The sequence below is a fragment of the Bos indicus x Bos taurus genome, chromosome 20, assembly GCF_003369695.1.
Source record: "Bos indicus x Bos taurus breed Angus x Brahman F1 hybrid chromosome 20, Bos_hybrid_MaternalHap_v2.0, whole genome shotgun sequence".
Classification (NCBI taxonomy): domain Eukaryota; kingdom Metazoa; phylum Chordata; class Mammalia; order Artiodactyla; family Bovidae; genus Bos; species Bos indicus x Bos taurus.
Window position 1 is genome coordinate 58,804,263 of NC_040095.1, and position 24,517 is coordinate 58,828,779.

A 24,517-nucleotide genomic window follows, 5' to 3' on the forward strand; every position below is an offset into this window, starting at 1 on the left:
GATATCCGGATTTTGATGTTCAGGCAGTTCTGCAATCCATGAGCAGTGCAGGTCATGTTTGGTCATCCATCGTCATTTCATATCCATGTTTCTATTTGTTTGCTTCGCTTGGACTTGTTACACTTCAATGTATTTTGTTGTGGTTACTTAGCTCCCTTAATCTGGCCCCAACATCTCCAACAGGGTAGAAATAATTAAAGTCAAATATTGTCTCTCTTCTGGAAGAAAAATGATACCCAGGAATTTTTCACTGAGCAAATGGCTACCATGTCTACCTTGATGCTGCCTGCATTTTAGAATAACTATTACCTTCACCTCCCGTAATAGGAAGAAAATGAACACTTTGATTTCTATGGTGGATACATTGAAAGGTTTCCAATTCCACAATGCTGAATTGTTCAAATGGCGTGCCCCGTGAATGATCTCGTGTCAGTAACACAAAATGAAAAGCCCCACAGGCAATTGCTTTTCCTAATTCTGTTAGATTTTCTGAGAACAGATATCATTATTCAAAGCACATATGAAATCCTGCACCTGGGCATTTAAATTTGGGATTGAATCTCCCACAGACCTGAGCTTGAAAAAAGGCTTCAGGGAATTAGCGTTTTCCCAGCAGTGGATTTAATAACCCTGAAAAAGCGTTTGTGAGCCCTGCTGTCAGTCACAGAGCTCAGTTGTTTTAAAGTGCCGGACAAGGGAAGTAGATTTGATTAAGGAGATTTCTATTCCCCAACAAGGTATTTTGAAAATTGTAATAGATGTAAAGATGAATCACAGGTTACAAGATGATTTATAAGGTTTCTGTGAAGTTTGTCTTCTGGTTTATGGTATTTGGCACGCCATGTAAGCAGTGCCAGAAAAAAAAAAAGTCTTAGCTTCTTGCTTTGGAAAAATACCAATCTGTGTGAAATCTAGAAAGGAAACTCTCTTCAATAATCATTATGCTCTTTCTTATACATCATTCATTCATTAATTCTTTTTCTTCTTTTTTAAATTATGAAAATATGATAATTGACAGGAGACTTGGAAAACATAGATCAATGTTACGTATGTGTGTTAAGCTGCTTCCGTTGTGTCTGACTCTTTGTGACCCTATGAACTATAGCCCATTCGGCCCCTCTGTCCATAGGATTCTCCAGGCAAGAGTCCTGGAGTGGGTTGCCATCCCTCCTCCAGGGGATCTTCCTGACCCAGGAATCGAACCTGAGTCTCTGATGTCTCCTGCATTGGCATGCAGTTTCTTTACCACTAGCAGCACCATATAGTTTCACTATATATTACAATTGTTTAAGTAGATAAATTAAGATTTTTTGGTTGGGGTTTCAATATCAAACTCTCAGAAATTAATAGAATGAATGCACAGAGAAGAAGAACACAATAGACCTGAAAAGCATGGCATAGTTAAGGTTTATACAATTTTCACACAACAGTCGGATACAAATTCTGTTCAAGTTCCTATAGACTATAAACTGGGCGACAGTGGAACATTCATTCTGCATTTGGGTTTCATTGCTACTTTCCATGTTAGGTACAGAGTTCTTGCACGTGGTGGCTCTTGGGAGAATTTTGTAAGACAGATTGAGCATCTTTCTCTGGTATTTCTCTTTCCCTCGTTCCAGGATCATGTGTCCGTATCCTCATCTACCTGCAGGACCAGCAGATCAGCGCATCAGTAAGGTGATAGCACCTGCAGTGTAGGCATGGGGTGGAGGCGTGAGTATGACAGAGGCAGGCAGGAGGGGGCTGCCGCTGAGCTGTCCTACTTTGCCATCCAGCTGTGATTGCACACGGGACAAAGTTGTGATTCCTTCAGGCCATATTGACCCTATCTTCATGTATTAAGGGAATATAAGCAGTAGAGCTTCTGGGTTTTCTAGAATGATTGCTTTGAATTGACACTGGAAATCTTAGCTGTGTACCTTCTGTGTCCTTTTAAATTTATAATCACCTCCATTGTGACTATAAATTCTTGTGAAAGAATAACAAGTGTTTGTTGACTATCTACCATGTGCCAGGTATGTTCTATGTACTGGAGATATAACTGTGGGGTGCGGACGACAGAGGATGAGATAGTTGGATGGCATCACTGACTCAATGGACATGGGTTTGGGTGAAATCCGGGAGTTGGTGATGGACAGGGAGGCCTGGCGTGCTGCGGCTCATGGGGTCGCAAAGAGTTGGACACAACTGAGCGACTGAACTGAACTGAACTGAAAAAATCATAGACTTGGTCCTCATTGTCATGCTATGGAGAAACCAGTTTAGTGGGAAGGAAGCCAGTGAATAAAGCACAACAAAAATGTGTAATTACAGACTGTGGAGGGCACAGCTCTCTGAGAAGAAAAGCTCAGCCTGCATTGAGTGATTGGGCTGCGAGCGGTGGGGATCAGGGAAGTCTTCTCTAGATGTGAATCGATGCAGTGACCTGAGGAAGGAGTGGGTACTGGCCAGACAAAGAGTTGAGCCCCAGAAGGCGGAAGACTCTGCGTGAGGACAGATCGCCACACCAGTGAAGGCTCCAGGTGCTGCTGGTGGCCCCTCTGTACTTCTCGGCATCCACCGTACCACTGCACGCCCGGCTTCCTACAGCAAGCTTCTGCAACTCTCCATCTGAGCGCTTCTCTAGCACGTTCATCCTGTGCAATGCAGAGCAGATGGGAAGTCCTGGATACGGGAGATCCCTAAGTAGCTGTTAGCTGCCAGTGACAAGAGTTGGAGTATAAATGCCCCGGCTCCCTCATCCCTCAGGTGGGTAACTCTGAAGCATCCCAGACTCCATCTCCTAAAAGTTCCCAGTGGGACCAAGCCCCTGTCATCTGCAGGGGTAACTTGTTTACAAACACATCCTGCACCACTCTTTTTCTCATCCTCATATCACACTCCCACTCCCCACCCAGTACTGCCTCACAAGTAGACTACTTGTCCTTGAATCCTGGTCTGCCCCTCGGGTAGCCCAACAGAAGCCAGGGAGGGAGGCGGAGGCTGAAAGGAAGGCAGAGGTCAGAGCATGGAGGCCTGGGGTTCTCAGGTATGGCCATGGAACCCCAGTATTGTCTGAGACCCTTTCAGGAAGTATGACAAGTCAAATCAAGTTTCCATAACAGGGCTAAGATGGTATTTGCCTTTTTCACCATATTGATATGTCACTGTCAAAACGCAAATCAAGGGTGGGTAGAAAAGATATCCCATGCTCTTGGATTGAAAGAATTAATATTGTTAAAATGGCCACCCTACCGAAAGCAACCTACAAATTTAATGCAATAACTCAAGTTACTCAAGGGTGGGTAAAACCACTGTGGCATTAGCATGAATCAAGGCTGCGCCAGGAGTCACTGTATTCTCCATCACCATCACGTGCATCTTTATTGCATCTGTATATATACAGACTTCCCTGATGGCTCAGCAGGTTAGGAATCCGCCTGCAAGGCAGAAAACACAGGAGACACGGGTTCAGTGCCTGGGTTGGGAAGATTGGGCAACCTTGGGAGAAGGAAATAGCAACCTACTTCAGTATTCTTGCCTGAAAAATTCCATGGACAGAAGATCCTAATGGACTACAGTCCGTGGGGTCACAAAGAGTTGGACATGACTGTGTGACTGATCACAGCACATACATATTGAAACATATATTTTATTATATATTTATGAATTTTACTTCATATATAAGAATATATATATAAGTTTAACTTTAAAATACCCTTGATGAAGCTATAGAAATCACTTGTTGTTTAGTCTCTGAGTTGGGTCCAATTTGTGACACCATGGAGTGTAACCCACCGGGCTCCTCTGTCTATGGGAATAGACAGTGGTTGCCATTTCCTTCTCCAATAAAAATGATTACTTCTTACTAAATCTCTCCTCTTGAATATAGTTTAAAAATTTCTGTGTAACAGAATGGGAAATACCCATAAAGTGCTCTGTATTCTCCAATAATTGTCTTGAGTTATGAGCTGAACTAGCCTCATGCTTCACAAAGCACTGGTTTTACTTGAGAGGATGACCGACAGATGATCAAACTATGATAATTCGGACTTAAATAGCCGCCAGATATTTTCTCAAAATGAACTAAGTAATATTATTTGTTGCCAATGAAAAAAACTGAGCTTCCAAGTGAAAACTAGCATTCTGGAAAACTTCTGTCATAGGTTAGGTTGAGAATTTCCTTAGTACCTCAAAACTTTTTTTGATGAGATGGATGGTGATATTGAGATGTGGTTTTGTGATATTGTGTAAATATGCTGTTACAACATTTGGAAGATCTGCCTAACTCAGCCAGTGTTTTCCAAATGACCAATGCCTAATGCTTCAACATCGTGAATGTATGCAAAGATCCATTCAGAGAGCAAGACAGTACAATGGATTTTAATATAATAGAAAATGAAAAGGTCACTGACATGAGTTTGTATTTCATTGCAACTTGTTGTTGATCAGTTGCTAAGTTGTGTCTGACTCTTTGTGACCCCATATACTGCAGCACACCAGGCTTCCCTGTGCTTCACTATCTCCTGGAGTTTGCTCAAACTCATGTCCATTGAGTCAGTGAGGGTATCTAACCATTTCATCCTCTGTTGCCCCCTTCCCCTCGTGCCCTCAATCTTTCCCAGCAATCCAGTGCAATTAACTGTTAAGAATGAATAGCATTGAAACTTGTATATTACCATATGTGAAATAGATCCAAGTTCGATGCATGAAACAGGGCACTCAAAGCCACTGGGACAACCCTGAGGGATGGGATGGGGAGGGAGGAGGGAGGGGGGTTCAGGATGGGGGACACATGTACACCCAGGGCCGATTCATGTCAGTGTATGGCAAAAACCACTACAATATTGTAAAGTAATTAGCCTCCAATTAAAATAATTTAATTAAAAAAAAAGAAATGACCACATGCTGAGATTTGGTGCAATGTCAAAAAAAAAAAAAATCTATAGTGGTCTGAACTGCCATTTAAATCCTCCTGTCTTCCAACTGCATGTCTGTGTGAGGCCCACTTGTCTTCAGATTTATCAACATAATGTATCACAACAGATTGAATGCAGATGTGAGAATCTGGTTGTCTTCCACTAAGTCAGGCTGAAGAAATTGGAAACAATGTAGAGCAGTGCCGCTCATTTCACTAAAAATGATTTGTTTGGGAAAATAGAATTAGTCTTCATAAACTGATTTGTGTTATTCATATGGCTTATTTTTATATTAATTTTATTAACATATAATGGCTTTATTATTGTTACTTTAAAATGCATTCAAATCAAAATAACATCTTCTGAGTCCACATGGTTTCTTTTGTTCTTTTTGGCTGTCCTGGGTTTTCGATGCAGTGTGTGGACTTAGTTGCTCCATGGCATGTGGGCTCATGGATCCCCAGCCGGGGATTAAACCCGTGTCCCCTACATTTGGAGGGGAACTCTTTACCCCTGCACCACCAAGAAGTCCCCCAGTTTGCATTTCTTTTGTTTTTCTCTTTCATTTTTAGTTTTTAAATTATGAAAGTATGATAACACATTTACAAGAGACCTAGAAAATACAGAACAAGGTTTCATATAGTTCCACTATATATTACAATTATTTTTTAAGTGTATAAATTAAGATTTTTAATATCAAACTCTCAAAAATTAATAGAATGAATATGCATAGAAGTAGAAAGATATAGTACACCTGTAAAGCACCATGAACCAATTCAACATAATCAAGATTTACACAATTTTCACAAAATAGTTGGATACAAATTCTATTCCAGTTCCCATAGACTATAAACTAGGAGATACTGGAACATATCCAGGGACATAAAACAAGGTGCAAAAATTTCATGGTCTAAAGGTATTGGACTCTTACAGAATCTGTTTTCTTATCCCTGTGGAATTATGTTAGAAATCAATATCAAAAGATATTTGAAAATAACCCACATATTTTCAAGTGCAACATGACATTTTATCAACAGAGAGCTTTGATTTAGTCACTGAAAGCCTCAATAAAGTTAGAAGACTGGAAAAATACAGAGGATGGTTGCAGAGAAGAAAGCACTTAAATGAGAAATTAATTCAAAATGAGAAATTAATATCAAACATACTTTAAAAAATCCCATGTATTTGGAAATTTAATGTCCACTTTTCAATGATGGGTATATCTAAGAAGCCATACAAGGATAATTAGAAACCATTTGTAATAGAATAAAAATGAAAAGAGAATTTACCAGAATCTGTTACATTTCTAATATGATTAGCAGCAGCAGCAGTTACATTACTAATATGGTAAGTGTTGATATATGCAGCTCACAGCCATAAAAATTCTTTGAAGTCCTTGATATCTTTTACAAGCAAGTGTAAAGGGATCCCTTGATTAAAAAGTTTGGGAAATGCTGATGTGAAGCCTTGCCTGTTGCAGGATTTTAAATATTCTCATGGATTCGGTGGGGAGCCACTGAAGAGTTTTAAGCAGATAAGTTCCAAGTTGAAGCAGATCTTGAAACTCATTAACCTTGAATGTGTGTTTGTGTGTGATTAAAATGCTAACAAGTTCTGCAGCTCTGGGAGGCGAAGGGATGCTAATGGGGCATTTGCAATCTGTTCCATCAATCCTTATAGCGAGACACCTACACCAGCAGGTGCACTCGGGGGTCCAGCTTCCTGCTAAGTAGGCTTCCTTTCTTGACTTCAACAAACTGTCCACGAGTCACTGAGACATGCAAAAAGCATTCAATTCGTCACAAGCCACTTAACAGATACCCGCAAGGCACATTGCGGTGCGGGCCAAAGGAACAAACCGAAAAGACTGAACAAGTCCTTGCATCCTTGCCAAGTCTGGGGTCTGAGAGGGGATGGCTGAATCTGCTCTCCCTGATCCCTCCCCAATCTAACTTGCTTTGACCTCACAATGCTGTGTTACCCTACATTCCTCCTGACTTTTCTCTTTGCTCTCTGGAGTGTGGGTACTGGTTGAGCCCATGGAGGGTGAGAAGAAAGATTTAAATCAGAGGAACCAGAGAGTGGGGAGGGAAAAAAAAAGGGAAAAAAAAAAAAAAAAAAAAGGAGAAAATGACATTCTAGGGACTTCCCTGGCAGTACATTGGTTAAGACTTTGCCTTCCAATGCCGAGGCTGCAGGTTCGATCCCTGGTCATGGACGTAATTTCCCACATACCTCACAGCCAAAATGAAATAATAAAATAAAACAAAATCAGAAACAATATTGTAACAGATTCAATAAAGACTTTAAAAATGGTGCAAAAAAAAAATCTTAAAACAAAAAGAGAGAGAGAGAAAGGCAGTCTAGCTTGAGTCCATCATTCCCAATGTGTTAGAAGTCTGTGTTCACGCTCCCAAGCTGGCCTGGCTGCTCTGACTCCATAGGGGGTTCCTTGGGAGTTTAGAAAACAGGGCTAAATGAGGTGAGTAAGGAAGAGAGCATTTGTCTTGCAGAGCAGAGGTCAGGCCTCTGCACTTCATCCAGGCAGCAGCGGGAGAAGAGAGGGAATTGTAACATGGCCAAAGTCACACAGAAGTGAAGGCTAAGGTTGAGGATGACAGTGTGGATGGGAAACAAGGGAGCGTGTGCACAGAACCCCACTCCTGACAGCACACGCAGAGCCTCCGCACCTCTGCCCACCATGCTTCATACCTGGAGAGGCTTCCCTTCTGCCTCAGCTTCTTTCATGGGGGCCAGATGGCTCCCCTGGAAAGGATCCATCCCTTTCTGCACTGTGTTTCCAAAACCCTTTCTGGGATAAGTAACAGGTTGCTTTTTTCAGAGTGTGGGTAGTACATGTTGCTGTTAGTTGTTCAGTTGCTCAGGCCTGTCTGACTCTTTGTGACCCCCTGGACTGCAGCACGCCAGGCTTCCCTGTCACTCACTATCTCCCAGAGTTTGCTCAAACCTATGTCCATTGGGTCAATGATATCCTCCAACCATCTCATCCTCTGTCGTCCCCTTCTCCTCCTGCCCTCAATCTTTCCCAGCATCGGGGTCTTTTCCAGTGAATTGGCCTCTTTGCAGCTGGTGGCCAAACTATTGGAGCTTCAGCTTCAGCATCCATCCTTCCAATGAATATTCATAGTTGATTTCCATTAGGATCGACTGGTTTTGATCTCCTTGCTCTTCAAAGGACTTTCAAGAGTCTTCTCCAACACCACAGTTGGAAAGCACCAGTTCTTCAATGCTCAGCCTTCTTTATGGTCCACCTCTCATATCCGTACATGATCATTGGAAAAACCATAGCTTTGACTATAGCAGACGGGAAGCAGATCAGTGTCCATGGTCCCCAGGAAGGAACGTACGAATGGTACGTGAGAGCTGGGCTCCTGCCTCTGAGAGAGAACTGGTTATCGTGAGGCATGGGTGTCCTGGAGAAGGTTTTCACTGGGAGCACAGGACTTACACTCTTGTCCATGGGAAGTCGCCACCTCCAGCCAGGCTCCAGCTTGATCTCTGCAGCCTGGGAGCCGTTTCCTTTCTGTATTTCAGGAGTGCGGCTGAACTCCCGGCACCATCTTGCAGCCCTGCTATCAGAGTAGAAGTGTGAAACTTCCAATGTGTTTTTCTGAAATCCATTCCTTTCTTTCTGGTCCCTTTGCAAAAAGAAGAAAGTCCCCAGAGAGATGTTTCTGATTCGAGTTTGCCTCTCCAACTCCTTTCCAGGCTTCATGATAGGAAAAGGGCTCATTAGCTCTGGTGGTATCCACAATATTGGCAATTTGAGCAAAATGACCTGGTTTTGGAGATTTTGCTTGATGCTTGGAAAGATTGAAGATGGCAGGAGAATGGGATGACAGATGATGAAATAGCTGGATGCCATCACTGACTCAGTGAACATGAGTTTGAGCAAACTCTGGGAGATGATGAAGGACAGGGAAGCCTCAGATGCTGGGTTGGAAAGGGTTGGACATGACTTTGCGACTGTATCGTACTGAAACTATTCAGAAGATCTTCTCCAAAACAGACTGTATTCCTTTGGCTCAAACCTTTCTGTGTCCTAATGTGAAGGGATTGTTAAGTCAGGAAAACAATTCCTTCTCCTTCCCTTCTGTCTGGCTGCAAGATTCTACCTCTGACAATTTCCTCAAACGTCTTTCCTCCTGTCCCTTCCTGCCAAGACAGCCCTGCTGCAGATCATCACCATCGACAATCTGGGTGATTGCTATAGCATCTCAGCGGATCTTCTAGTCTCCCGCATACTGCTTTTCTCTCCTCTGTCTGCTTATGTTACCCCCGTCTCTGTCTCCCTCCCCATGCTTTGTGTCTTCCCACTGCCTGAAAAATGAAGCCTGGACTGCTGAACTGGGAGATCACAGAAGACACTGTGGATGCTCATCCAATAACCACGTGCCTCCCCACATTTCCCAGCTTCCCTTGCGGTTAAGCGAGAGACCATGCAGCCAGGATTTGATCAGTGGGAGATGGATGAAAGGGCTAGAAGCCACTTCCAGACCTGGCCCTTAAACACATCCCATCAGATCCTCCAGCGTTCTCCTGTCCTACTGGGACGACTTCACAGCTGTGTATGTGTCGTGGGTTGTATGGAGCTTCCCACGTGGCTCTAGTAATAAAGAACCCACCTGCCAATGCAGGGAATGCAAGAGACATGGGTTTGATCCCTGGGTTGGGAAGCTTCCCTGGAGGAGGAAAATGGCAACCCACTTCGATATTCTTGCCTGAGAAATTCCATGCACAAGAGGAGGCTCGTAGACTACAGGCCATGGGGTCGCAGAGCTGGACACAACTGAGTGACTGAGCACACAAAGCACATATGAGTTGCACTGTTTCTCTTAAGGGCTGTGTTGAAGGCCTAACTCTGAGCACCTTTGACAATGGTCTTATCTGGACTAGAGTCTCCGCAGTTGGAATCAAGTTACTATGAGGTCACTGGAACAAGCCCTAATCCAGTATGATTGGTGTCCTTATAGGAAGAGGGACATTTAGACACAGTCACACCCAGAGGAAAGAAGGCCATGTGGAAGTGAAGGTGGGGGGACTTCCCTGGCTGCCCAGTGGGTAAGACTCTGTGCTTCCACTGCAGGGAACTAAGATCTCAGATGCTGTGTATTGTGGCTAAAAAAAAAAAAAAAAAAATTAATTGGAGGTAGGGGATGGGATTATGCTGTCAAAAACCAAGGAACATTGGAGGGCACCAGAATCTGAAAGGGGCAAGGAAAGATTCTTCCCTACAGGCTGAGAAGTGAGTATGGTCCCGCCACACCTCGATTTCAGACTTCTAGCCTCCAGAACTCTGAGACAACAGATCTCTATGTGCATATGTCAACACATCTCTGTGAATTTTCGTGACACTTTTATTTTTTTATCTCACTGCACAACATGTGGAATCTTAGTTCCCTGACCAGGGATTGAACCTGTGCCCCTGCAGCAGAAGTGCAGAGTCTTAACCATTGGACCTCCAGGGAAGTCCCTCATGATGCTTCTTCACGGCAGTCCTAGCAAGCACAATGTAGTGTGCACACAGAGTAGTTTGTGGATGGAGGAGGCTGCCTGGCCTGCTTCAGACTGTGTGAATGAGGAATGAACCTTGACTGAGATCATCCATGGAGGTTTAAGACTTTATTTGCTATCGCAGCATTTCTTGGCTTATCCAGACATTTAAGCACATGAGTAGACCCTGGTTGACCTTTTCAGCATCATCTCTTTGTCACCTGATTTTTCAGTGATATATTTTATGCCTTTGGGATTTAAACCCTTTTTGTCTAAAACATTCCTCCTTTTTTTGGTTTTAATCAGGAGAAATCATATCCTCTTAATGCCCAGCTTTAAAGCCCATCACTTTCTCTGGAGACATGTTAGTTGTATCAGTTACCTATTGCCAACAGAGTGCTGCGTAACAAATGACCCTAGAACACAGTAACATTTAATAACATACTTCCGTGGGTATGCTTGGTATTGGCTGACCTAGTCTAGGCTTGCGTGTGCTTGCCTTTTAGCTGTGACTTAAGTCCAGGACTGTGTCACATGTTTTTCATCCTCCTTGAGCCAGCATCACTTACCCAAGACATGTTTTTCTTATAGTGATGGCAGAAGCATGAAAGGGTAAGCCCATCTGTGTAACCACATTTTAGCTTTCTACACATGCCTTATCCACTAACATCCTTTTTTCCAAATTAAGTCCCATGGCCCAAGCCCAGCAAATATGGAATGTGGAAAGTATCCTTTGCTTGTGGAGATAGGTGTGCATGTGTGACTATTACTGAGTGGTCATCTGATCTAACCTATCATTTAATTCTAAATATCTATTTTTCTCTCTGGTAAAGTGGGGACAACAGTAACTACGTCACTGTGTTGTGGTCAAAAATTAAATGAGACGTTGTAATGTGATGTGCATAGGGCAAGAGGATTTCCTGAGAGGGTAGCTGTTGTCATCATCAAAGGGACCATTGCAGACTCTGGGCAGGAAGGGATGTTAACACATCATTTTAACACTTTCGAGTGTGGAGAAGAGTTGCAGAAAGAGTACAAAGAACTTTTGTATGTACTTCACTCAAATTCACTGGCCCTTAACATTCTGCCACATTTGCTTTTCCCACACCATTTCAGACTTAGTTTGCAGATAGCATGCCCCCACGTTTTTATGAAGTTTCTCTTGGCCTGGATTAGGGTGCTGCTGATGGGTCTTTTTTTTTTTTTTAATTTTTACTTTTTGGCTGTACCACTTGGCATGCAGGATTTTAGCTCCCCAACCAGAGATTGAACTCGCACCTGCTGCATTGGAAGCACGGAGTCTTAACCACCAGGGAAGTCCCTATAGCTGGGTCTTTATAAAAGGAATCTACAGTGGGAACTGAGAGTTTCCGCTCATCAGCTCAGGAACTGAAATGGGAGAGGCTTCTGTGTGGTGCCTTTGAACACTGCCATCCCCTTGTTTTTTAGACAAAAGCTCAGATGTTGACTTGGATCATTTGATGAAAGAAAAAACATCCACTCTCACATAAATATAAATCCAGCAGGCAAAACTAGTCGGCGAGTATGTCTTTGGTCAGTGGGCTCTGGGCCTCTTGATTTGTTCAAAAGGATCCATGTGGTCACATGTGGATGGGACTTCCCTAGCGACTTGTTCTAACCCACAGCCCTGATCATGTTGCTCATCTGATGAAATGCTTCAAAGACTTCAAACTCACAGAAATAGAGGGAGGAAATGTGGTTGGCAGGGGCTGGGTGTGGGGGGAACTGGAGAGAAGTTGGTCAAAGGTTGAGAACTTCCAGTTATAAGAAAAGTCCTGGAGACCCAAAGTGCAGCACGGTGACTCTAGTTAATAATACTCCAGGGTCTTCTTGCAGTTGGCTAAGAAAGTAGATCTTAAGTGTTCTCACCACACACAAACACACACACATGCTCACCACACACACACTCACCCAGACTCACCACGCACACTCACACACACTCAGAACACACACACAACCATACATATACCCACCACACATGCTCACACACACCACACATACACACTCACACACACACACACACACCCACACACCCAAAGGTAACTATGTGAGGTGATGGGTGCTTGATTGTGGCAATCATTTCGCAATGTATATCATGTTGCATACCTGAAATATATACACTTTCTATTTGTCAATGATACTTCAATAAGGCTGATAAAAAAGCCTTCCCAATAAGGTAGGTATAGATGAACTTATTTGCAAGACAGAAATAGAGACAAAGATGTAGAGAACAAAAGTATGGACATGAAGGGGAGAAGGGGAAAGCGGGTGGGAGGAACTGAGACACTGGGACTGACACATACACGTTACTGATGAGTGAGTGCTCACTCACTCCCTGGGGTCTGGCTCTTTGCGACCCCGTGGACTGTAGCCCACGAAGCTCCTCTGTCCATGGGATTCTCTAGGCAAGAATACTGGAGTGGGTTGCCATTTCCTCCTCCAGGGGCTCTTCCCCATCCAGGGACTGAACGTGAGACTCCTGTGTCCTCTGCATTGCAGGCAGCTTCTTTACCGCTGAGCCACCCCGACTGGGTAAAGCCCATACACTATTGATACTATGCATAAAGTAGATAACTAATGAGAACCTACTGTATGGCACGGGGAGCTCTACTTGGTGCCCTGTGTTGACCTAAATGGAAAGGAAATCCAAAAAAGAAGGGATATATCTATATGTACAGCTGATTCACTTTGTTGTACAGCAGAAACTAATGCAACATTTTAAAGCAGCTGTATGTGTGTGTGTTAGTTGCTTAGTTGTGTCTGACTCTTTGTGACCCCATGGACTATAGCCCACCAGGCTCCTCTGTCCGTGAGATTCTCCAGGCAAGAAAACTGGAGTGGGTTGCCAATTTCTCCTCCAGGGTATCTTCCTGACCCAGGGATCAAACGCACATCTCCTGCATTGCAGGTGGGTTCTTTAGCATCTGAGTCACCAGGGAGGCCCGGGAAGCCCCCAGTAAATCAGCTATACTCCAATAATAATAAGTTAAAAAGTCTTCCCACTCACCAAAGGATGGAGGGAAAGTCCCGATGTGGAGTGCCACCAGGGGGCTTTCCGTGTCCCAGTCCTGCACACCCTTTTCTTCACGTGTCTTTGTGCTTTACACAGGCTGGCCTTCATACGTGGAGTTTCTTTTTCTTCATTTTCCATCTGGAATGCTTGTCCCTTCCCTTGTAGAGTCCACCAAACCATTACTTCCTTTGTGAGACCTTCACCAGCTCCAGGCAGGATCACGTCTCCATGACCAAGGACTCCAGTTGATGGGGAACCTGGCTGCCTGCACCACCTCCCTCTCCAGGGCACAACACTGGCCAAAGATGCCTTCTCATCTTCCCGTCTTCCAAGCTGTGCCTGACACAGAGTAGACAGGCAATGCATTGCAGAAATACTACATGGACAGATGCTGCAAGATAGACTCTCAAAAATAAAAATCCATGAGTTTTTATGTAGCAGGAGGGTTTACATTGCTTCCTCAGCTATCAGCTAAGTGATATGAGTGTCAGAGAGAAACAGTGATCCACTGTGGCCATAGCTTCTGTATGGCTAATGAAGAAGTGGGGTTTCATGTAGGAATTCCTTTCCAACACTTCTTAGAAATTTTCTAAGTTTTCCCAAAATCCTGAATCCTGAGGATATAATCAGACAAGCAATTGAGAAAAGGGGAAAAACAATAATTCTCCTATGAGAATGAAGGGCTTCCCTGGTGTCTCAGCGGTAAAGAATCCTCCTGCCAATGCAGGAGACTTGAGTTCGATTTCTAGGTCGGGAAAATCCCCTGGAGAAGGAAACGGCAACCCGCTCCAGTATTCTTGCCTGGAAAATTCCATGGACAGAGGAGCCTGGCGGGCTGCAGTCCATGGGGTCACAAAGAGTTGGACATGACTGAGCAACTGAGCATTTAAGAATGGAAGCTTAATCATCAACCTGGAGATGTGACTGGTTAGGAGTCCATGATGTCAGGTCAAAAGCAAGAGTAGGAAGCAATGACAAGCCTCAGGGGCAGGACATTTCAGGAAACAGTGACAAGAGCACTCAGGATGGAAGCAGTCCCTGCACACTCAGTCTGTCGTGTTTGCAGCTGTTGTGCGTAGGCTTTCATGGTCCTGTCTCCTGCTAATGGTGAATCTTTCTTGCTAATAAAAGAAATACTAATAAGTCCATATGCATAGTGTATTTTATGCAAATGTTGTGAGTGGGGTTACAGGAAATAGCAAGGGACTTCCCTGATGGTCCAAACAGTTAAGAATTTGCCTGCCAATTCAGGGGACATGGGTTCCATCCCTTCTCAGGAAGATCCCACATGCTGCTGCTGCTGCTAAGTCGCTTCAGTTGTGTCTGACTCTGTGTGACCCCATAGACAGCAGCCCACTAGGCTCCTCTGTCCCTGGGATTCTCCAGGCAAGAATACTGGAGTGGGTTGCTATTTCCTTCTCCAATGCATGAAAGTGAAAAGTGAAAGTGAAGTCACTCAGTCGTGCCCAACTCTGAGCGACCCCATGGACTGGAGCCTACCAGGCTCCTCCTCCATGGGATTTTCCAGGCAAGAGTACTGGAGTGGGGTGCCATCGCCTTCTCCCACATGCTGAACAGCAACTCAATCATGCACCACAACTACTGAAGTCTATGTGCCTCAGAGCTTGTGCTCCCAACAGGAGAGGCCACCGCAGTGAGAAGCCTGAGAACTGGAACTAGAGAAGGCCCTCTTACAGGAACAAAGACCCAGAATAATTTTAAAAATGTAAAAACGGAGAGAAACTAAGTTTGGAAGCCAAGTAGGCCCTTAGACTGCAACTTTGACATGTAAGAACAGTGCTGTTAACTTTTCTGGGAGACTCAAATGTAAAGTTATTTCAGTAATATCTGATCGTATTTGGTGTTTTCCTGAGTTTGATTATCTGCTGTAGGTTACAGTTCTTTGTAAAACGGACAATATTTTCATTGTATAGAGAAAGGAAAGGAGCTTATGTTTCACTGTTTTTTGTTACTGTAGCCCCTCATTTAAAACCATGTCATCAAAATGCTATAATGTTATATATATATTTTTTATATATATGTATAAACTCAACATTCAAAAAACTAAGATCATGGCATCCAGTCCTCTCACTTTATCCAAATAGTTGAGGAAACAATGAAAACAGTGACAGATTTTATTTTCTTGGGCTCCAAAATCACTGCAGATAGTGACTGCAACCATGAAATTAAAAGACGCTTACTCCTTGGAAGAAAAGCTATGACCAACATAGACAGCATATTAAAAAGCAGAGACAGTACTTTGCCAACAAAGGTCCATCTAGTCAAAGCTATGGTTTTTCCAGTAGTCATGTATGGATATGAGATTTGGACTACAAAGAAAGTTGAGCGCTGAAGAACTGATGCTTTTGAACTGTGGTGTTGGAGAAGACTCTTGAGAGTCCCTTGGACTGCAAGGAGATAAAACCAATCAGTCTTAAAGGAAATCAGTCCTGAATATTCATTGGAAGGACTGATACTGAAGCTGAAACTCCAATACTTTGGCCACCTGATGTGAAGAACTGACTCATTGGGAAAGACCCTGATGCTGGGCAAGATTGAAGGCAGGAGAAGGGGATGACAGAGGATGAGATGGTTCGATGGCATCACCGACTCAATGGATGTGAGTTCGAGTAAACTTCAGGAGTTGGTGATACACAGGGAAGCCTGGCGTGCTGTAGTCCATGGGATCACAAATAGTCGGACATGACTGAGTGACTGAACTGAACTGAACAGAACAATTTTAAGAGTTCCTAAGAGTTCTATTTCTCATTCCTAAATCCCAGCAATGAATATCTGTTGAGAATTTGGGAACACTAAAGACGATTTGTCAGTTCATGTAGGGACTTTGTAGTTGAAAAACAAGCCAAGAAAGAAGCGAATGGCAATAAGAAAGCTAGATTTTGTGCAGGTGACTTCTATCTGTCTGAAGGCTCTTCAGTCTTCCCAGGTGGTACTAATGGTAAAGAACCCACCTGCCAATGCAAGAGACATAAGAGAGTAGGGTTTGTTCCCTGGATCCAGGAGATCCCCCGGAGGAGGGCTTGGCAATCCACTCCAGTATTCTTGCCTGGAAAGTCTCATCAACAGGGAAGCCTGGCCATCTACACTGGTCCATAGGGTTGCAAAGTGTTGGACGTGACTTAGCATGTATTCATGCAGATTCTTCAGGAGACATTTGCCCCCAGCTCTGACAGAGGAGCAGAGGGTCAGATGGAGGAGGAGAGACAGAGCTGGACTGAGTGGAACTGTTTGTGTACCCCCCTACTCACATGCCCCCATGGAACCCAGGTGCCAGGCCCATGTCTGCCTTCACCGGAGCCAGCAGGAAGCTCCCAGGGTTTTACGAACTGTCAGGGGAGTGTGTAATTTCCTCAGTTCTGTCTCATCAAAACAAAAATTGAAGTGATGGACGGACCAGTGTTAGAACCCTCGGACAGACCAGTGTTACAGCTCTTGGACGGGCTGGTGTTATACCTCCTTGTTACAGCTCAGTTTTATTTAGAAAGTAAAGGAAAATACATCCTCGAGGTGTGAGGGAATGTTGACCTGTATGTTTTTTCTCCTCCTCCTGGGCCTGCCCTGTGTAAATTGAGCTAGCCAGGAATGCTGTTTGTTTCACCTGAGGTCCTCACTCCCGTCCTCAGACCTTCCTTTGTTCTGTTTTTGGGGGCCTTTCCCTGCCTTGTTCTTTTAGCCACCACCATTTTGGACTCCTTTTTCCTATTCTAACTACCCAACAGACCCATGAAGGGGCTGGATGACTTTCTCCTTCAGAGGGGAGCGGGCTGTCCTGAAAGGCAGGTTATGATGGGAGGGCTTGAAGGAGAATGCAGTACTGGGGTGCCAGGATGACCCCAGCCCTCCTGGAAGTCTAGGCATGGAAGCCTCGTGTTGGCCTTGTGGGATCTGAGGGAGCAAACCGCCCCTCTATCCTGTTGTAGTGTTAGTTGCTCAGTCGTGTACGACTCTTTGTGAGCCCATGGAATGTAGCCCACCAATGTCCTCTGTCCATGGGATTTTCCAGGCAAGAACACTAGAGCCGGTAGCCATTCCTTTCTTCAGGGAATCTTCCCAACCCAGGGATCGAACTGGGGTCTCCTGCACTGCGGTGGATTCTTTACCATCTGAGCCACCAGAGACCCAAGTCCCCATCCAGGCTGGAAAACAAATTCAAATGTTTGATGGGGGTGGGGCTGCCCTTGGGTTATATTTTTGTCACTTGACTTGGATGCTAAGATCTATCTCTTGATAGAAATAGGGCACACTTTTCAGATGCTTTGAAAATGACTTTAGGGTGACCCCTCCCTCAAACCTCTATGCCCTTCTCAGATTCCTAGAAAACAGGAAAGACAAAAATACTGTGACCTCAAGGAAGATACAATTCAATTACTGCCTGGGAACGGAAGAATTTGCTTCAAAGCAAGAACAATGGTGTGTTTGCACAGACCAGGTAGAGTGAGTTTGGCTTTGATGACTAACCCAAAACTCTCATAGTCTCAACTATTTCCTGTGCATTGGAAACTGTAGTTGCTATCGCAGAGCCCTGGCTCTTTCCCAGGCAGTGTGATGGAGAGCTGAGACCCCAATGTTTGAATCCCAGCTGTGCATTGACTGTCTAACATGGCACCTCCGCTCATTCCGTCTTCTGTCTGCCTCACGGGTGGAGGGGTGTGATGTCTGAGGTGACAAGTCGATGGCCCTCAAGGCATTTTCTGCTTCCCAGGCCACACTGAATGCCTGTTGGCCTTCACATTTCTGTGAAGAATGGGAGTCAAGGTTTAATCCCTTGCTTTGATTTAATCCAAATCAGTAGGTCACATTGCTGTGGTCACTTCATTATAGAACAAAGAATTTTCTCAGGTGGACACTGGCTGTATGTTCCCAAGTGTTACTGCATGGACAGGCTATCAAAAATAGGTAAGACTTCAGTGGTGTCCCAAGTGGGCTTCCCAGGTGGGGCCCAGTGGTAAGGAATCCACCTGCCAATGTAGTAGGCATGAGAGACACGGGTTTGATCCCTGTGTCCGGGAGATCCTTTTGAGTAGGAAATGGCAACCCACTCTAGTTTTCTTGCCTGGAAAATTCTATGGACAGAGGAGCCTGGTGGGCTACAGTCCACGAGGTCCCATAGAGTCAGACACGACTGAGCAAGCATGCAAGCCTCGGTGGTTTCTGGTGATGCTGGTACGGAAAGCTCAGTTAATAGGAAGCTGGGACTGGAACCATTTATCGAATCCTATTTATCCCAGGACCTGCTGACTCTCTCTTCTTCTGCCTCCCTTATTCTCTATCTCCACCCTCTTCCCCTCTCTCAGTTTCTCTTCACTTTCCTCATCTACCTTTTCTTCTCATTTAGGCTGTGTTTTACTTTCTCCCACCCACCTTTTTTTCCTTCTCCTTATGCATATGTTGACTTAACCTCTGGTCAGCTGTTCATAATCTTGAGAGCATCCGTATTCTCTCTTCTGCAGCCTCTCCTTTTACCAGAAACAGTCAAATGTCGCAGGGATGGGGGGCTGTTTCCCACGAGATTAATCCTTTATGTAGAGCACAGGAGAAAGCACCCACTAAAAACTGCACACATTTTTCAGATTCCTCTGCGTTCCCTGAGGGTTTGAATGAAAGGAAAGGCACACCCGCAGGAAGCAGCTGGTCCTCAGCAAGACAAGGAGATGTGTTAATGTTTGTCTGCGCCTTTGGCACGCCAATGACCTTCCAGTGAGGTCCTCTGCCTTCCCTGTGGCCCTGGGTCAGTCCTTGCTGGTCTGTTATCCCTTTCTGGCCTCTGGAGCCCAGGAGTCCCACTTGCTCCTGCTGTTTCCTATATCCCTCCAGGTGCCTCCTGGCTACCCCCTGGCGGGTTTACTGTTCTCCATCCTCTTGCCCAGACAGCTTGATGATGATCTAGCTTCCGTCCTGCTTCTTCAAAACTTTGTTCCATGCCTTTCAAGATGTCAGTTAGTTTAGTGGTCCCCAACCTTTTTGGCACCGGGGACAAGTTTTGTGGAAGGCATTTCTTCCATGGATTGGGGGTGGGGGTAAGTTTCGGGATGATTCTAGTGCATGACATTTATTGTACACTTTGTTTCTACCTGGGCTTCCCTGATAGCTCAGTTGGTAAAGAATCCGCCTGCAATCCAGGAGACCCTGGTTCCATTCCTGGGTCAGGAAGATCCGCTGGAAGAGAGATAGGCCACCCACTCAGTATTCTTGGGCTTCCCTGGTGGCTCAGCTGGAAAAGATTCTGCCTGCCATGTGGGAGACCTGGGTTTGATCCCTGGGTTGGGAAGATCCCCTGGAGAAGGGAAAGGCTACCCACTCCAGTATTCTGGCCTGGGGAATTCCATGGACTGTACAGTCCATGGGGCCGCAGAGTCGGATGCGACCGAGCGCCTTTCACTTTCTCTTTGTTTCTGTTACTGTTACATCAGCTCCGCCACAGATGATCAGGCATTAGATCCTGGAGGTTGGGGACCCCAGACTTAGTTAATCTGCTCAACCAGGGTGGGTGTCTTAGAAGCAGAACACCTGCTTTCTGATACCAATTTGCTTGCCTTCTCTGGGCAGGGCTGCAGCCCTGAGGGGATGAGGGTTATTAGAAAACACCTCTGCTTGAAAATGTCTGCCCTCAGCCCATCTGGCTGCCATGTGCCACAAATTGGGAATTCACTTATATTTATAAATTTTCTTTTGAAATGAAATAACTACCAGGAGGATTGGTCCTAAAACATTGCTACTGTGTTAGGGTCTATGATTTTTATGATGTGGAGTAATCTATCAGAACAGATACTCCCAATTACAATATTGCTACTACATGAAAGTTCCATCTCCTTATGGTGTTCTTTATACGTGGTTTCTGGAAAAATCTTGTTGGGAAAGGGAAGGCTTATTATTTCTCTAAAATAATCTCCACCTTTCTTCATTCCTATTTTTTTTGGTCTTGTGGCATGTGGGGTCTTAGTTCCCCAACCAGGGATCAGACTCCTGCCCCCTGCCTTGGAAGCAAGGAGTCTTAACAACTGGACCACCAGAGAAGCCCTGATACTCACCTTTCTTAATGATTGGTAATGACTCCCTCATCCCTGAATTTCAAAGTCTCTCCTAGTCCTAGCTATTTTTGTTTAGCCTGCAATCTCACTAGTGTGTGACAAATTTCCTTCTCCAGATGCTGGTTTCTGGGCTGGTCACTGTGGCAAGGTGTATAATTTGGTGGCCTTCTGGGTCTAATGGCAGCTTCGACAGAGGAGGAGGCACACATGTGGTATGGTCTGAGAGGCAACCCAAGCTGCTGCTGTTGCTAAGTCGCTTCAGTCCGACTCCATGTGACCCCATAGACGGCAGCTCACCAGGCTCCTCCGTCCCTGGGATTCTCCAGGCAAGAACACTGGAGTGGGTTGCCATTTCCTTCTCCAATGTGTGCATGAATGCTAAGTCGCCTCAGTCGTGTCTGACTCTGTGCGACCCTATGGACAGCAGCCCACCAGGCTCCTCCATCTGCAGGATTCTCCAGGCAACCCAGGGGGCCCTCCTAAATCATGCTCTACCACTGACCCTACATGATCCTAGCAATAGCCACTGTGTTCATTCATGGGATCCGGCCTTTTGGAGAGGACGTGAAGGGGCTTCAGTGGTCATGGAGCTCCATGCCTTTGTTTTTATAGAGGGAAAATCTGAGGTCCTCCGTGGTTGGGGTCTTGGCTAAGCTCACCCACATGCAGTGCTGGGTCTAAACTCCAGTCTCCTAATTGGGGAGTGTTGTGTTTTCCACCCTGCAACACCTTGGTTTAGTAGATACTATGCACGATCAATGACCACAGTCATCAGACCACTACCATCTTCGAGGACTAATATCTGAGACTGTTGCTCTCCACCCCTTGGCTGCCTGGAGTTAATGCAAGGAAGGAAAAGGAAAGTCAGAAGTAAGACTACTCCTTGGAAAGACTTACTGTATCTAGAACAGCACTTTCCAATAGAAGCACAATGCAAGCTACCTGTGACATTTAAATTTTTCTAGTAGCCACATTTAAAAAGCAAAATAATTTTTTAGAAGAGTAAAATAATTTAAATATCCTTTAATTCTAATTATATATTAATTACTTAATATTAATAAATATATTTTATCTAATCAGACACCCAAAATGTTGGGTTGGCCAAAACGTTCATTTGGTTTTAAGTAAAAAGACAAGACTTTTTTATTTTCACAAAGAACTTTATTGAACAATGTATTCACTAACCAAACAAGCTTTTCGGCCAACCCAATACAATATCAATATAAAAATTATTAATGAGCTATTTTGCATTTTTCCCCCCCTGATGAAGCCTTTGAAATCTGGAGCATATTTTACACATTCAGCACAACCCAATTGGGACTAACCACCAGTGGCTATTGGTACCATATTGGGCAGTCTAGTCTCACTCCACACCGAGTCACTCTGTCTGATCTCCTCTGTTTGCTGTACTAGAGGACAAGGCCCTCCAAGTGCTGCGAGGTTCAGGGAAATTGCTCTGATTCATTAAACCCTACAAGTAAGGGGATCATATAATTAATAAAGCAAACCAAAACACTGTTGAGGGAGAAAGGAGGGGGCTTTCTTCAAAGTTGTGCCAGACACCCTGAGGAAACCATAGTTGAAAAAGACACCTGTGTCCCGATGTTCATGGCAGCACTATTTACAATAGCCAGGACGTGGAAGCAACCTAGATGTCCATCGACAGATGAATGGATAAAGAAGATGTAGTACATATATACAACGGAATATTACTCTGCCTTGAAAAGGGAGAAAACTGAGCTAGTTCTAGTCAGGCGGATGAATCTAGAGCTTGTTATACAGAATGAAGTAAGTCAGAAAGAGAGAAACAAATATCATGTATTAACACATAGATATGGAATCTAGAAAAACGGTGCTGATGAACCTATTTGCAGGGCAGGAATAGAGACACTGACATAGTGAACAGACTCGTGGACACGGTGGAGGAAGGACAGGGTGGAATGAATCGAGACAGGAGCACAGAAACATATATGTTACCATACATAGAATAGCTAATGGAAAGTTGTTGTATAACACAGGGAGTTCAACCCTGTGCTCTGTGACCACCTAGAGGGGTTAGGTGGGGTGGGGGTGGGGAGTGGGAGGGAGATTCAAGAGGGAGGGGACTTATGTATACTTATGGTTGATTCACACTGCTGTATGGCAGAAACCAACATAACATTGTAAAGCAATTATCCTCCAATTAAAAATAAATTTAAAATAATAAATGAATCTTAAAAAAAAGTTGTGCCAGACAACAGGAGTACATTAGCACTGAGCCACAGACCAGGACACGTGGTCTCCTAGTTATTAAGAGACTCCCACGAGAGGAGGCGCTGGATGCGAGGGTTGCTACGGGAGTCACGGGGTAGCCCTGGATGGCCAGTGGGCAATGTGAGACAGAAGACACGTGAGTGAAGGCAGTGAAGAAGCATCCACAGACATCTGGGCAAAGCACTTGTGATTTAATTAAGGGTGAAGGAGGAGCTGATCCACTGAGCAAGTACCAAAAAATGGAATTAGTTTTAATGGCACAATGTGAGATTTACGTACAACCCAAGCAGAGTTCCTCAGCACTGAAAAGGCATTTCTGAGACTGGTGATGCTAGTGCCTTCTGGGCACTTTAAAAGTAGCATGAATTCACTCTATCCAAGGCAAAGACCCACCGGCTGCAGAGAAGGAAGATAAACTAATTAGCAGATGTCTGAGTCCCTTCAGCTCCAGATCCCAAGATAAGATTAAACTCCTGGGGCTTCCCTGGTGGCTCAGTGGTGAAGGGTCCACCTGCCAATGAAGGAGACACAGGTTTAATCCCTGGTCTGGGAAGATCCCACATGCTGCGGGGCAACTAAATCCATGAGCCACAACTACTGAGCCTGTGCTCTGCAACAAGAGAAGCCACAGCAATGAGAAGCCCTGTACCACAACTAGAGAAAAGCCCTAGCAACAGTGAAGACCCAGCATAGCCAGTAAATAAATAAAATTATAAGAAATATTTAGCTATATGTTATAGGAAATGTCCCAAAAAAGAAAAAAAAGTTTTAGATAAAATTTTGTTACAAAGGTTTGTTAAAGTACAAACCTGAAGAAAAAAAACAACATATATTTTGATGACAATTGGTACACTAGAAAGAAATGATCCTCAAATTTTATTTATGTAAGGTTTAAGAATTACAGTGAGAAAGAATCTTTTCCAGTAACTTTTACTCGCAAATATTAAAAAAAATAAAGGAAGCAACACTTTTGTTGGTCTTGATCATCTTTGATTGTCTGAAGTAGATGACATTTCATGTGTTACAATAAACCAAACATTTTCAGCTGTAACTTATTAATAATTTCTACTGTAAAATAATACCAAAGCAAGCATCTGTATTATGCATGATCATATTCAACAGATATTATTTTCTTAGCTTTAAATTGGCTAAGATTTTCTCTTTTTTTGTTTTGCAACAAAAATGGTATTTTGTGTGGGGTTCAGCTGATATTCATCAAACCAAAGTGGGGTTAAGATAATATCAGCTTATAATTAGCATCAGGAGTGTGAAAGGTGAGTGACTGATAGGAGACTGGGATTCCAGTTCCAATTTTGGTTACACAAACAATGAGCTATAGAGCAAGTCACTTAACCATTGGAGTCCCATGTAGGGCTAAGGTATTAAGATCCTTTCTGCTGCAAGTGATACAAACAGGGATCAAGATGGTTTAGGCGAGGGGACTTACATGGAGGTCCAGGGGTTGAGAGTCTGTGCATCCAATGCAGGGGATGGGGGTTCGATCACTGGTAGGGGAACTAAGATCCTGCAAGCTGCTCAGTGTGGCCAAAAACTGTTTGTTTTTTTTAAAGATGGCTTAAGCAGTAAGGACAGTTGCCATCTCACATGACAAGGGAAGCTGGAGGCACAGTGGCTTTAGGACAGTCGATTGAGGATCATCCAGGCCAGGTTCTGTCTGTCTCTCAGTTCTGCTATTCCGTTTCATTGCCATTCTCGGGCTGATGTGAGGATGAGAAGGCTGTAGCAGTTCCGTGTGTTCCATCCACACA